The 14,513-nt window shown below is 42.1% G+C and overlaps 1 pseudogene; it reads left to right on the forward strand.

The window, feature by feature from the left end:
• The first annotated feature begins 34 nt into the window (after nt 1-34).
• LOC124501524 (eukaryotic translation initiation factor 3 subunit F-like) lies at nt 35-9,675 on the forward strand (annotated as a pseudogene).
• Nucleotides 9,676-14,513: the final 4,838 nt, after the last annotated feature.

A 14,513-nucleotide genomic window follows, 5' to 3' on the forward strand; every position in this document is an offset into this window, starting at 1 on the left:
AGGGCCTGAGGCTGGGGGAGGTAGCTGGGAGATAATGGCTAGTGAGACCACACTGAACAGATTCAATAATAAACATCAGGATGGGCCCAACCCCAGGGTACTAGGCAAGTTCCCCCAGGTGTGAAAGAGAAGATGGACAGATGGGCTTCTGGAAACTGCCCCCATCACCACATAATGGACTAGTTCATCTCAGTATCTGAGTCTCCCTCGCTCAGACATTCAGCTGGACACAGAGAAATGGGTGGGCCCTAAAAAGGACTGCTGGCTGCTCCTCCCTGCCCCCCACCATTTGGACGGATCCACGCCAGGCATAATAACCAAGCAGACTGATTTCAGACAGGTAAAAAATCCCCAGATGGGTTACACAGTCAGATGGGCCCCCAATCAGGACAAATACATAACCATACACCTAGACAGCTAGATTTCAGAGGACAGTCCACAGCCGGATGGATGGACCTCCAGTCAGATTAATAAACTAACACCTTGACAGATCACACCCAGCAAGAGAAACCATCAAAAAGACCCCTCTCCCAGATAGGCAGCTAGCCAGATACCAGTCAGATGGACCTCTAGGTGGACAGACTCCCAGACAGACATAAGCAAATCCTTAGCTGAACAGACACACAGACATCCTCTCAGCTAGACAGACCCACCACCAAGTGGGCAGACTGACAGACCTAGTCAAGCAGACTCCCAAGTAGCCAGATGGACTCCTAGCCAGCCGGATAGACCCTTGATTGCACAGACACCCCAACCAGCCAGACAGCCTTCCAACCAGGCAGATAGGTGGACTTCTAGACAGGTGGTTAGTCCCCACCAACTCATCAATTCCACAAAGCCCACAATTTAGCAGACGGATTGATGCACCACCATCTGGGAAGACTGCCAGGTAGATCCCCAAGCAGTCAACAGGCCAGAAAAGTAGACGGACCCTCAGGTAGATAAGCGTCCTAAGCTAGACAGATGGCCCACTGTCCAGACCATCTACCAGCTGGGTGTACGTTGCAAATCAGCGGGTCCTTTGAATAGGCTAGATCCCTGCTAGCCGATAGGGCCCCATTGGATGGATGAACTTCTAATTAGACACATGACAGATGACCCCAGCCAGACAGTGAGACACTATGCCCAGTCAGAGATAAACGGACCCCCAAGCCAAGCTGGACAGATAGAACCCAAACCAGAGGAACAGATGGACCCCCATCTGGAGAGATGAATGGACCCCCAACAAGTCAGACCCTATTTAGACAGATCCTAGTCAGACAGAAAGACCCCAAACCAGGCTGATTCTGAGCTGTTCACATAGACCCCTAGCCAGACAGACCCCCAGCCATTGAACTGGATGCCAGATGCACCAGTTTGGCACAAATCTATGGCTAGTGAGACAGACATCTAGCCTCACAGACAGATGGACTGACCCCAGACTGACAGATCAGTGTGTAGCCAGATCGGCTGATAAACCTCCAAGTAGATAGCTGGATAAATGAACTCGAGACAGACTGAATCTCAACTTCACAGGATCCTCAGGAAGACCCCTGGCTAGACACAACCACAGACCCTCAGCCAGAAGGATTGCAGCCAGACAGATCTCCAACTAGGCAGGTAGACACTCTGTGAGCCAGAGAGATCTCCAGCTGGACAGACAAAAATGAGCCACCCAGACAAAACAAACAGTCCTTCATCAAGATAGATTTTAAACCAGACAACCCCAGGTGGACAGAAAGACAAGAGTAAATTTCTACTTGATGCTCCTAAACCCTGATCTTGCTCTGTGAACCTCTCTCCCCATGTTCTCTTCCTAACAATGTCTAGTTCATCCAGGTGGATTCCCAGCCACTCTTCCCCAGCACAGTGCCCTCCCAAGGCTATTGGAAAGTATCCTGTGTCTGTGATGAGCATGGGCCACTGAGGCCTTCACCTGCCGCCTGCCACCTGCCCAGCCACACCCACACCCCTCACACAGTTACTGTGAGAATTCAGTAAAAGAGGGAATATAAAGATTTAGTTCAGGAGCTTATGCTTGATAAATGTTAGACCATAATCATGTCTGGGCCCCTGTATTCAATATTGGTTCTGAGACAAGTCATTTGCCCTTTGAGTGTTGGTAAAAGGAAGTGAAACTTGCCTTGGTGCTTGTTGGCATTGGACTTAATTTGTCAAGTGCTGTAAGGTCTCTGTACAAGATGCAGTGAACCAGCAGAAACCAGGAATTTGCAGAGAAACCTAGGGATTCTCCAGTTTAATGGGGAACGGGAGGCCAGCATCACCTGGAGTCCAAACTGTCAGGCAGAAATTGGAGCTAACCTTTATGGAAAGAGGCAGGAAGGGAGACCCAAGGCTGCTGGTAAAAGAGGAAAGTTGAGGTGTCATTGAGAGTATAAACTGGCCTCACCAGCCAGTTCATTTGGCTCCAGAGACCAGAAGGGGAAAAGCAGTAGTATCTTGGAAGAGAAGCAGCCCATGGCAGAAGGAAGAGGCATATTTCCCTCCTCAGGGGAGGGAAATCCATGCCAATTAGAGTATTGGTCTCTGGGGTCTGTTTTGAGGCCAGTACCCACTCAGCCCAGTTTCCTGCCAGACACTATGACTATGGGGTACAGTAGACAGATGTAGGTAAGATTTTCTTATTGTCTAAGTCTAAGGTTGAACTGTTTGCAATTCTTAGCTGCCCATTCAAGACTGAATGAAGGGTTTTCCTGCTTTGATTATCTGAGGAAGGTGATCAGCAACATAGAAAGTCTGTAGGCTTGCAAGGCAGAACATGCAGGAGAGTGTTGGGTGGGGCCATTTCCATATTTTATCTCATTTAATCTTTAAAATAATATTTATGAGTAAGTATGGCCACCGAGCCCATTTTGCAGATGCAGAGGAGACTCAGAGAAGATGGCTGTTAGTTTGAGATTCACACCTAGATTTAGGTCTCACTGTTTGGTGGTATAGAAATATAGGGCTCTGAGCTACAGAAGCCCTAAATCATTAAATGAATATAAATAGCTAGCACTGAGTGCTTGGTATGAACATGGCCTGAATGATTAATCTCCAGAGCAATCCATGCACACAGGTAAGTTTGTTATCCCCACTTTACAGAAGCCATGAATAACTGCAATGAACACAGTATCGTTTGATATGTCTTTAAGTTGGCCTGTATCATAGTGATTAATAGCTTGGATTCAGTCACTTACTAGTGCTATGATTTTGAGCAAGTTTTCAGTTTCTCTCTGGTTCAGTGAGTTTCCTACTCTGTAAATGGAGGAAAATGTTACTTTTATCATAGGGCTACCACACGAATGCTTAATCAGAGCAAGAGTGAATCTAGATTTTTTGTAACACACATAGAAAAGGAGATTTCTTATTTTTTCATGGATTATTCCCAAAATAAAACAATTCTAGATAGTCCTAGTCTTGGTTAGGAGTTGGGCAGAAAAATGGTTTACTCATCATAGGTTATTGAGCTAAGTAGTCGTTTAGGAAAAAAGTTTGAGCCATACATCATACCTTAGAGCAGTACAGATCCTAAATGTATCAGATTTAATATAAAATATTAGGGACGCCTGGGTGACTCAGCCAGTTAAGTGTCCAACTCTTGATTTCAGCTCACAGTTCATGAGATCGAGCCCCAGATTGATTAGCGCAGAACCTACTTGGGAGTCTCTCTCTTCCTCTCTCTCTGCCCCTCCCCGAATCATGCTTTCTCTCTCTCAAAATAAATAAACATTAAAGTATATATATAATATATTTATATATATAAAATATTAAACCATAAGTATTAGAAGAAATTATGGGAAATTTTCCTTATAATCTTGGACTGCAGCAGTCCTCGCTAAGTATGGAAAGACAAATCAGAAGTCCAAAAGAAATGTAAATAAATTTTAATACTTAAAAATATTTCAACCTCATAAAAATTACCGTAAGCACAGTCAGAAAATTAATGACAAATGTGAAAAAAATTTACAACTGAGATCAAACAAAAGGCTAATTTTCTGACATATAAAAAGCTCCTAAGAACTAAGGCCCAAAGCTCAAAACAAACATAAGGTCAATATATGAATTATCTAGTAAGTGATAATTGTTTTATTTATTTTATGGCACATTTCTCTTATAATATACAACTTGGTCCAGGGGACATAAATCCTTAGGAAAATATGAGAAAGATAAGTGTTAAGCCATACCAGCATTCAAATCAATTTCAGATGTTTTAATAATTGCAGACTGTCCAAACATAAACACAAAGTGCATTTGAAAAGTGATTTCAGTGGGATGCCATAGATTTCAAACATACCTACAGCTGTGTAACCTTGCTTTAAGGAAGACTTCTCCAAGAGATCTGTCCTGGGGCGCCTGGGTGGCTCAGTTGGTTAAGTGTCTGACTTTGGATCAGGTCATGATTTCATGGCTGATGAGTTCAAGCCCTGTGTCGGGCTCTGTGCTGACAGCCTGGATCCTGCTTCAGATTCTGTGTCTTCCTCTCTCTCAGCCCCTCCCCTGCTTCTGCATGTGCTCTCTCTCTCTCGCTCTCTCTCTCTCTCTCTCTCTCTCAAAAATAAACAAACATTAAAAAGAAAAAAGAGAGGTCTGTCTGTCTTTCTGTTTTGGGATTGACAACTGACAAGGTTAACAGGCTGACTGCCATGACCTCTCCAGCCCCAAGCGCTACTTCAAATACCAGAAATAAGAATTTGCATATTATTTCACTTAACTTACACTAGAGAACAAGACCCCAGTTTTAAAAACTTCTGTGTTCCCCCATGGGTTTAGCAGAGTTTTGGGTCAGTGAATATTTATTGAAATTAATAAGAAAGGAAGACTGTTGGTGAGAAAGAGCTCTAAAGTATAACTGTGCCTGCATTTGAACAGAGCCTCAATTGGGGTTAGACAGGGCAAATGCTCTTATATTGAATACTTAAACAGAAAGAACTCAAAAATGCTTTCCGTGGGGCTTTGGCAAAGACCAAGGCTCTTGCTGTATATTTTCCATTATTCTGAATTGGAATGCATTACAATGTAAGTATTTTCTCCTCTGAGTTCATAAATACAGTTAGTAACTCCTGCAAAAGGGAGCAGCCACTTTTAAAGATGTCACTGAATGTAATGAAATTTAGTCAGAAGCAAGTTAACTGGATGCCTTCCAAAAGTACATAAAAAGATATCAAGACTTTTACCTGCAAAAAGTAACCGGGGGGGGGGGGGGGGGGCGGGAGCCTGGGTGGCGCCTGGGTGGCTCAGTCGGTTGAGGATCTGACTTCGGCTCAGGCCATGATCTCCTGGTCAGTGAGTTGAAGCCCCACCTCAGGCTCTGTGCTGACAGCTCAGAGCCTGGAACCTGCTTCAGACTGTGTGTGTGTCTCTCTCTCTGCCCCTCCCCCGCTCACACTCTGTTCTGTCTCTCAAAAATGAGTAAACATTTAAAAAAATGTAAAGAGTAGGGTTCATTATCCTAGTAGTATGTTAAATGTATTAATTCATTTAATACTCCCAAAGAGGTTAAGTACTATTTTTATCCCTATTTCATAGATTTAAAAAACTTAGGTGGAGAAGTTAAGCAATCCAAGGACACACAGCTAGAAAATAGCAGAGATGTGTTTCAAATCTAGGCATTCTGGTTAAAAAAAAAAAAAAAAAAAAAAAGTTAGCCATACCTAAAAGCCCAGTGTTGAACTTTCTCCACCCTGACCTTCCTTACATAGGTCAGGGGCCCCATGAGAATGTGGGATCAGCTGTTCTACAGCTATCAGGAAATGTTTCAGATTTGCATTGTCATTTGTATAGTGGATGCTTTTATAGCAACATAAAAAATATCAACAGTGTGATATTGTGATTTACAGTAAATATATATTTTGGGCTTCATCTACCAGCCCCTGGCTTCCAGCTCCTAAAACCTTTGGAATTTCCTAACCAATAAAAGCAACAGGAGCATCTTTTGTAATAATATTTGACCTTTGGTCCTCAATTCCAGAAATTTCCTCAGAGCCAAAAAGTGAAATGGGTGTCATGTTATTCATAATAAGGCCTTCTACCATACTTGAGTTTATGTTAATTAAATGACTTTTGGAAAGCCTCTAAGTAACTAGGTTTGGGAGCTGGTTGCCAGGGAAACCAACCATATGATTAGAGGGTTGGAACACTCAGCCCCACCCCTGACCTGCAGTGAGGTGAGGTGAGGTGGTACCTGGAGATTATTAAATCCAGTCACCAATGGCCAGTAATTTAATCAGCCATGCCTACGCAATGAACCTCCAAAAACATCCTGAACTGCCAGTTTGGACAGCTTCCAGGCTCGTAGACCAGCATGCATCCACATTCTGGGATGGTGACACACCCTAAACGCCATAGGGACAGAAAGTCCTACATTTGGGACTATTCTGGACCTCACTGTATGTATCTCTTCATTTGGTTGCTCATTCATATACTTTGTAATAAATCCTTAAACTAGTAAGTAAATTGTTATTCCTGAGTTATGTGAGCTACTCTACCAAATTAATGAAACCTAAGGAGGGGGTTGTGGGCACCTCCAATTTATAGCCAGTCAGCACAGGTAACAATGTGGACTTGAAATTGGCATCTCAAGGGGGCTCTCGAGAAGATGGTGGCATAGGAGGATGCTGGGTTCACCCTGTCCTGCTGATCACTTAGATGCCACCCACCTCTGCCTAAATAACCCAGAAAACCGCCAGAAGACTAGCAGAACGGACTCTCTGGAGCCAAGCGTAGAGGCCCACGGAAGAGGGTAGGAAGGGTGGAGAGGCAGTGTGAGCTACATGGACTGGCGGGAGGGAGCTGGGGTGGTGGAGGGGCAGCCCCTCTGGCAAGGCAGAGCCCCTGAGTCTGACTTGCAAAAGCGGAGGGGCCGGACTGCGTGAGTTCTGACAGCCAGCAGGACTTAACATCTGGAATGTTAAAAGTCAACAGCTCTGCTCGGAGAGCGGGAGGGCAAGAGGACACTGGGAGGGAGAGAGGTGTTGAGCCCTGGAGGACAGAACTCAGCTCGGTGGGGGAACAAAGGCTCTGGCCAGCGCCATCTCCCTCTCCCATCCCCCAGCCGAAGTCCCAAAGGGAACCAGTTCCCCTCACGAACTTGCTTGCACCACGCAAACACCCAACACTGTGCTTCTGTGGATCCATCCTTCCAACAGGTCTACCTGCCTCCCTCCCAGTGCTGCAGGGCCCCTCCTGCTGGGGACCACCAAAGGCAAAGCGAGCTAAGCCTGCCCCTCCCACCCCTGTGCACTTTGCGGGTCCACCCCAGCTAATATGCCAGATCCCATCAAAGCAGCACCACAAGCCTGGCAGTGTGCAAGTAGCCCAGACAGGGGCCACACCACTCCACAGTGAGTCCTGCCCCTGGGACAGGGGAAGATAAGGTACACACCAGTCTGACTGTGGCCCCAGCGGTGGGCTGGAGACAGACCCCGCCCGCAAACACAAGTTACTCCAGACAGCACAGGGGAAGAGCCCTGCAGTTCCGCACCATTCCAGGGACTATCCAAAATGACGAAATGGAAGAATTCTCCTCAAAAGAAACTCCAGGAAGTAGCGACAGCTAACGAATTGATCAAAAAACGATTTAAGCAATATAACGGAACAAGAATTTAGAATAATAGTCGTAAAATTAATCGCTGGGCTTCAAAAAAGTATAGAGGACTTTCGGAATTCACTAAGAACATGTATGAATCATATAAGAAAGCCCAAATGAGCTCATCCTAGCCTGGGATGCTTCAGGCCATGACATTACAGAGGACTCTATGCTGATCCATGAGTACTACACGGGGAAGCCCCCAACCCCATTCACCTCATTGTGGACATGAGCCTCGAGATTGGCCGTGTGAGCATCAAGGCCTATTTCAGCACTTTAATGGTGTCCCTGGGAAGACCAAGGGGGTGATGTTCATACCTCTATTAGTGAAATATGCACATTATGACTAAACACATTGAGTTGAGCTGATCATGGAGTCCTGTTTTAGCCCCAACCAGGTGATCAGACTCTCAAGCGACTTTCAGCAAGTAGGAGGGACATCGGCTTGCATATAGGATGCCCTGAGCACAGTGTTGCAGTATGCAGAGGATGTGCTGTCTGGAAAGGTATCAGCTGACAATACTGTGGGCCACTTCTTGATGAGTCTGGTTAACTAAGTACCCAGGATAATTCCCGATAACTTTGAGACCATGCTCAATAGCAACATCAATGACCTGTTGATGGTGACCTACCTGACCACTCTCACACGGTCACAGATTGTCCTCAGTGAGAAACTTGTAAACCTTCAAATGGGCCCTAAGTAGTACTCCTGCCAGGCTTGGCCACCCTAGGACCAGAATGGAGTGAAACAGCATGGTTTCCTCGTGGTTTGAGTCAGACTGAGTCAGTCAACTACTTGTGACTCTAAATAAACATAGCCTACCTTTGGACAGAGAGAGAGAGAGAGAGAGAGAGAGAGAGAGAGAGAGAGAAACTAGAATATAAAGGATTCAGCCCTAGAACTCTGCCAAATGGCAGGGGAGCAGCTGAAACTCACTCTGGATCAGAGGGACTAAGGAGTTCCATGATTACCATTTTCCCTCCACCATGACAGCATGGACAGGAGCAGGGTTTGGGCATCCTAGCTGGTCTACTGCCTCAGTGGGCCCCAGGCTCCTAGCCCATACCAACCACAGCCATCCTACCAAGGCAGTCCCAGCATGGCACATACTAGAAAAATCCCCGGCATGGTGCATACTGGAACACCTACTGAAACAGCTCCAGCCATCTTGCCTAGGTAACACAGGTACAAACCTCAGTATACCTTCAGCACAGAGAGCTTAGGACTGTCCCAGCCATGTCCACATCAGCTTCAGCTGTTCTACCAAGATGCCCTCTGAATGAAGAGGGCAAGGGTTTTAAAAAACAAGGATAGGTTAAGGGATCTCTTGGATAATATCACACAAACAAATATTCACATTATAGGGGTCCCAGAAAAAAGAAGAGAGAAAGGAGCAAAAAAATACTTGAAGAAATAATACTTGAAAGCTTCCTTAGCCCGGGGAAGTAAACAGACATCAAGGTTCAGGAAGCACAGAGAGTTTCAAGTAAGATGAACCCAAGGATTTCCACACCATGACACATAACAATGAAAATGTGAAAGATTAAAGATAAGGAGAGAATTTTAGAAGAAACAAGAGAGAAGCAACTACTTATTTATGAGGGAAACCTTATAAGACTAAAGCTGATTTTTCAGCTGAAATTTTGCAGGCATTATATATTCAAAATGCTGAAAGAAAAAAACCTACAACCAAGAAGACTCTACCTTGCAAGGTAGAATTAAGAATCAAAAGAGAGAAGAAGAGTTTCCCAGACAAACAAAAGTTAAAGGAATTACCACTAAACCAACCTTACAAGAAATGTTAAATGGAATTCTCTAAGTGGAAAGAACAGGCCATAATTAGAAGAAAATTATGAAAGGAAATAATATCATGAGTAAAAGCTAACATACAGAAAAGGTAGTAAAGCAATCACTTATGAAGCTAGTATTAAGGTTACAAGATGAAAGTAGTAAAATCATTTATATCTAAAAAATTAGTTAAGGGGACCCGCAAAATAAAATGATGTAAAATATGATAACATATACATAAGATGTGGAGGAGAGCAAAAAAGACTTCTTTTAGAATGAGTTTGGGGGTGTGTCTGGGTGGCTCATTCGATTGGATGTTTGGCTCTTGATCTCAGTTCAGGTCTTGATCTCAGGTTTGTGAGTTCAAGCCCCTCATAGGGCTCCATGGTGTGAAGCCCATTTTTATTTATTTATTTATTTATTTATTTATTTATTTATTTATTTATTTAATTTTTTAAATTTTATCTTTGAAGCCTACTTAAAAAAAAAGTTAGAATGAGTTTGAACTTAAGTGACCATCAACTTAATATAGACTGCTATATACTAAGGACATTACATATAGACCATATGGTCACCACAAAACAAAATCATATAATAGATAGCAAAAAATAAATAGAAAGAAAGCCAAGCATTACATTTAAAAAGTCATCAATCACAAGGAAAGAGAGCAAGAGAAGAAGGAAAAAACAAATAAGAACTACAAAAACAACCAGAAAACAATTCAATAAATAGCAATAAGTACATACTATCAATAATTAATTTAAATTTACATGGTCTAAATGCTCTAATCAAAAGACGTAAGGTAATAGACTAGATTAAAATAAAAACATAAGACCCATCCATATGCTGCCTACAAGGGACTCATTTCAGACATAAAGACAAGTATAGACAGAAAATGAAAGGATGGAAAAAGATATTCCTTGCAAATGGAAGTGAAAAAAAAAGAAAATATTGGTAGCAATATTTGATCAGACAAAATTGACTTTAAAACAAAGACTGTAACAAGAGAAAGGGCACTACATAATGACAAAGAGGTGAATCTAGCAAAAGGATATAACAATTGTAAATATCTATGCACCCAAAATGGGAGCACCCCTAAATAATATAAATCAAATATTAACAGATATAAAAAGAGAAATTGACAGTTATACAATAATACCAGGGGACTTTAACACCCCACTTAAATCAATGGATAGATCATCCAGACAGAAAATGAATAAGGAAACAGTTCCTCTCAACAAAACATTAGACCAGATGGACCTAGCAGGTAATACAGAACATTCCATCCCAAACCAGCAAAATATAATTTTTTCAAGTGCACATGGAACATTTTGCAGAATAGATTACATGTTAGGCCACAAAACAAGTCTCAATAAATTTAAGAAAGTTGAAATTATATTAAGCATTTTTTCCAACCACAATGCTTTTTTTGTGTGACTCTATATCCTTGTTTATTATTTTAATTTTTAAATATAATTTATTGTCAAATTAGCTAACATAAGTGTATATAGTGTGCTCTTGGCTTCAGGAGTAGATTCATGTGATACATCACTTACATGAGCCACACCCAGTGGTCATCCCAACCAACCACAATGCTTTGAAACTAGAAATCAATTACAAGATAAACACTGGAAAAAACACAAACGTGGAGGCTAAACAGCATGCTATGAAACAACCAATGAGTAAACAAAGAAATTAAAGAAGAAATTTAAAAAAATACATGGAGACAAATGAAAATGAAAACATAACAGTCCAAAATCTTTGGGACACAGTGAAAGTAGTGCTAAGAGTGAAATATATAATGACAAAATCCTACCTCAAGAAACAAGAAAATCTCAAGTAAATAATCTAACCATATACCTAAAGAAACTAGAAAAGGAGAACAAAACAAAGCTCAAAGTTAGTAAAGGAAAGAAATAATTAAATAACGAAGACCAGAGCAGAAATAAATGAAAAAAAAAAAAACAAACTAAAAGAAAAAAAAAAGGAAAGAAAGGGAAAGTAAAAAAAAAAAAACAATGAAACAAAGAGCTGGCTCTGTGAAAAGATAAACAAAATGATGAACCTTTAGCCGTACTCATAAAGAAAAAAGAAAAGACCCAAATAAATGAAATCAGAAATGAAAGAGGAGAGGGAGAGGAGTTAAGGTGGTGGAGAAGTATGAAGACCCTGGGCTTTTCTTGTCCCTCAAGCAAAGTAGTATTGAGGTCAGATCACCTAGAATACCCAGGAAATCCATCTACAGACTGGCAGAAGGATCTCCACAGTTGGAGGGAGACAGCATGGCAGGTAGAGGTACACGGATGTGAATTGGGAGAGAGAAAAACAGCTGTACTGTGGAGGGGAGAGAACCCATTCCATAGAGAGGCAAAAGGAAGAGAAAGAGGGGTTGAGAGAGTGCAGCGTTCGGTTCACCCAAGAGGAAAACCTCTCCAGACCACGGACTGGGGAGCAAGAGGTACTGAGTGTCACGTTGCAAACAACGTTTGGAGTTCAAATTCTGAGCTTTTGGAAGTGTGAGACTTTGGAGTGAAGCTGTGGCATGCACTCCAGGGGAGAAGGAGGACACTGGCCCCAGAGTGCATAGCACTCCCTTCCTGGAGTACCTTTGGAAGTGGGGATACTGCCTCTCCAAGGCCGAAAGACCCTGGAGGCACCAGCCAAAGGCCTTTCATCAGCAGGGGACAGAGGGGCATGCAGAGGGCAGATAACCTGGTTGCTGCTTTTTGCTGTGCTACACCATAGATTCCGTGCACTGCACAGGCATGGGATCATTTTTCTTGGACAAAGGACATCAGATGCATTGTGGGGAGGCTCTACTCTGGAGGAGGGGGGTGGGTCCAAATGGTGCTAGGTAAAGATTTCAAGTTTTGAATCCCAGCTCCATGCTGAATATGTGGACCAGGACACACTGACTGCCCTTGCTATTCTGTGAGGGCTTACTGAACAGAATGGGTGTGAGATCCTCTGTCCAAGAACAAGAGAGTAGGTGGAGCCATTTCCCCCCCTTACTACCAACATCATGGGACTTTAGAGAGCAACAGAGCAGCCCTCAGTGGAGGTGGGAACTGCTGACACCAAATCCCAAACCCCTGTGCCTGGCAACTGCGTATTTACTGGGGCAGGTCTGACTCTTAGCCAGTGCAGCAGACTTCTCCAGAAGATCAGCACAGGCAGCACCCTGCATGCACCAAGTCTACTACCATAGAGTGCTTCAAAGCATCACCTGCGGTTCTTGTGGAAATAGGACAAGGCTTAATTTTTTTCTTTTCTTCTACTTCTTTTTTTTCCCCTTTGAAACCAGGCTTACAGTTTTTTGTTTGTTCATTTCCTTTTCTCTTTTTTTTCCTTTTTTCTCTTTTTTTCCCTTTTCTCTTTTTTCTTTCTGTTCTGTTTTCTTTTTCTTTCCCTTACTTTTTCTTTGGAATCAGGTTTATACTTGTTTTTTTTTTTTTTAATTGTCTGTTTAGGGTTTTTTTTCATTCCTTTCCTTATTTTTTTTCTTTTTTTTTTAGTGGGGAAATCAGGCCTTTTTTTCTAGGCTTATTTTAACAAACAAATTAAAACATACCTAATTAAAGTTCCAAATACTCCCCACTGCAAGCTAGGAGGAGCTCTGCAGAGGACTGACCAGTGGGAAAGAGCAGCCAAAACACAACAGCAAAGTGCACACAACATACACCAGAAACACTTTCCTGAAGTCCCGGCCCTGGGCAGTGTATGGCCCCTTTTAATATAGCAGTACTCTCAGATTCAGGAAACATAACAAGCTTTTAAAACACACAAAAGACAGAAACAGCCAAAATGATAAGACAGAGGAATTCTCCCCAAAAGGTCAAGAAGAAATCACAGCCAAGGATTTGCTCAAGACATATATAAGCAATATATCTGAACAAAAATTTACAACAGCAGTCATAAGAATACTAGCTGGGCTTGAGAAAGGCATAGAAGACACTAGAGAAACCTTTGCTGTAGAGATAAAAGACCTAAAAACTAGTCAGGCCGAAATAAAAAAAAAAAAAAAGCTATCACTGAAATGCAAAGCTTACTGGATATATAGTCACAACAAGGATTGAAGAAGCAGAGAAGAGAATGGGTGATAGAACATAAAATTATGGAAAATAATGAAGCTGAAAAGAAGGCGGAACAAAAACTATTAGATCATGAAGGTAGAACCCACCTATTACATAAAGCACAATAATATCTACAGCATAAGAGTCCCAGAGGAAGAGCTGGGAAAAGAAGCAGGTTTATTTGAACCTCCTTAATCTGTGGAAGGAAAAAAGCATTGAAGTCCAAGAATTACAGGGAAATCCCCTCAAAAGCAACAAAAGCAGGTCTACACCAAAACATATCACAGGAAACCTTACAAAACACAAAGATAAAGAGAATTCTGAAAGCAGCTAGGGACAAAATGTCCTTAACCAACAAGAGTAGAGTAGACATATGGTCAGCAGTAGACCTGTCCACTGAAACTTGGCAGGCCAGAAGGGATTGCCAGGAAATATTCAATGTTCTGAAAAGGAAAAATATGCAGACAACAATTCTTTATCCAACAAGGCTGCCATTCAGAATAGAAGGAGAGGTAAAGAGTTTCCCAGACAAAAACTAAGGGAATTTGTGAACACTAAACCAGGCCTGAAAGAAATTTTCAGGGGAACTCTTTGAGTGAAGAAAAAATTAAAAAAAGACCAAAGCAACAAAGACTATAAAGGGCCAGAGAGCATCACCAGAAACACCAACTCTATAGGTTAACACAATGGCACCATATTCATATCTTTCACTAATAACTCTAATGTAAATGGAATAAAAGCTCTAATCAAAAGACATAGCGTATCACAATGGATAAAAAAAAGCAATACCCATCTATATTATACCTAAAAAAGACTCACTTTAGACCTAAAGAGACCTGCAGATATAAAGTGAAGGGATGGAGAACCATCTATCATGCTGATAGACATAAAAAGAAAGCCAGAGTAACCATACTTACATTAGAAAACTAGATTTTGAAACAAAGATTGTAACAAGAAGGGCATTACATCATAATTGAGGGGTCTATCCATCAAGAAGATCTGACAATTGTAAATATTTATGCCCCCAACTTGGCAGAACTAAATATATAAATCAATTAGTAACAAACATAAAGAACCTCATTCA

The sequence above is a fragment of the Lynx rufus genome, unplaced genomic scaffold, assembly GCF_022079265.1.
Source record: "Lynx rufus isolate CCGP_SWC_20201006 ecotype Redwood Valley unplaced genomic scaffold, mLynRuf1.p SCAF_1, whole genome shotgun sequence".
NCBI classification, from domain to species: domain Eukaryota; kingdom Metazoa; phylum Chordata; class Mammalia; order Carnivora; family Felidae; genus Lynx; species Lynx rufus.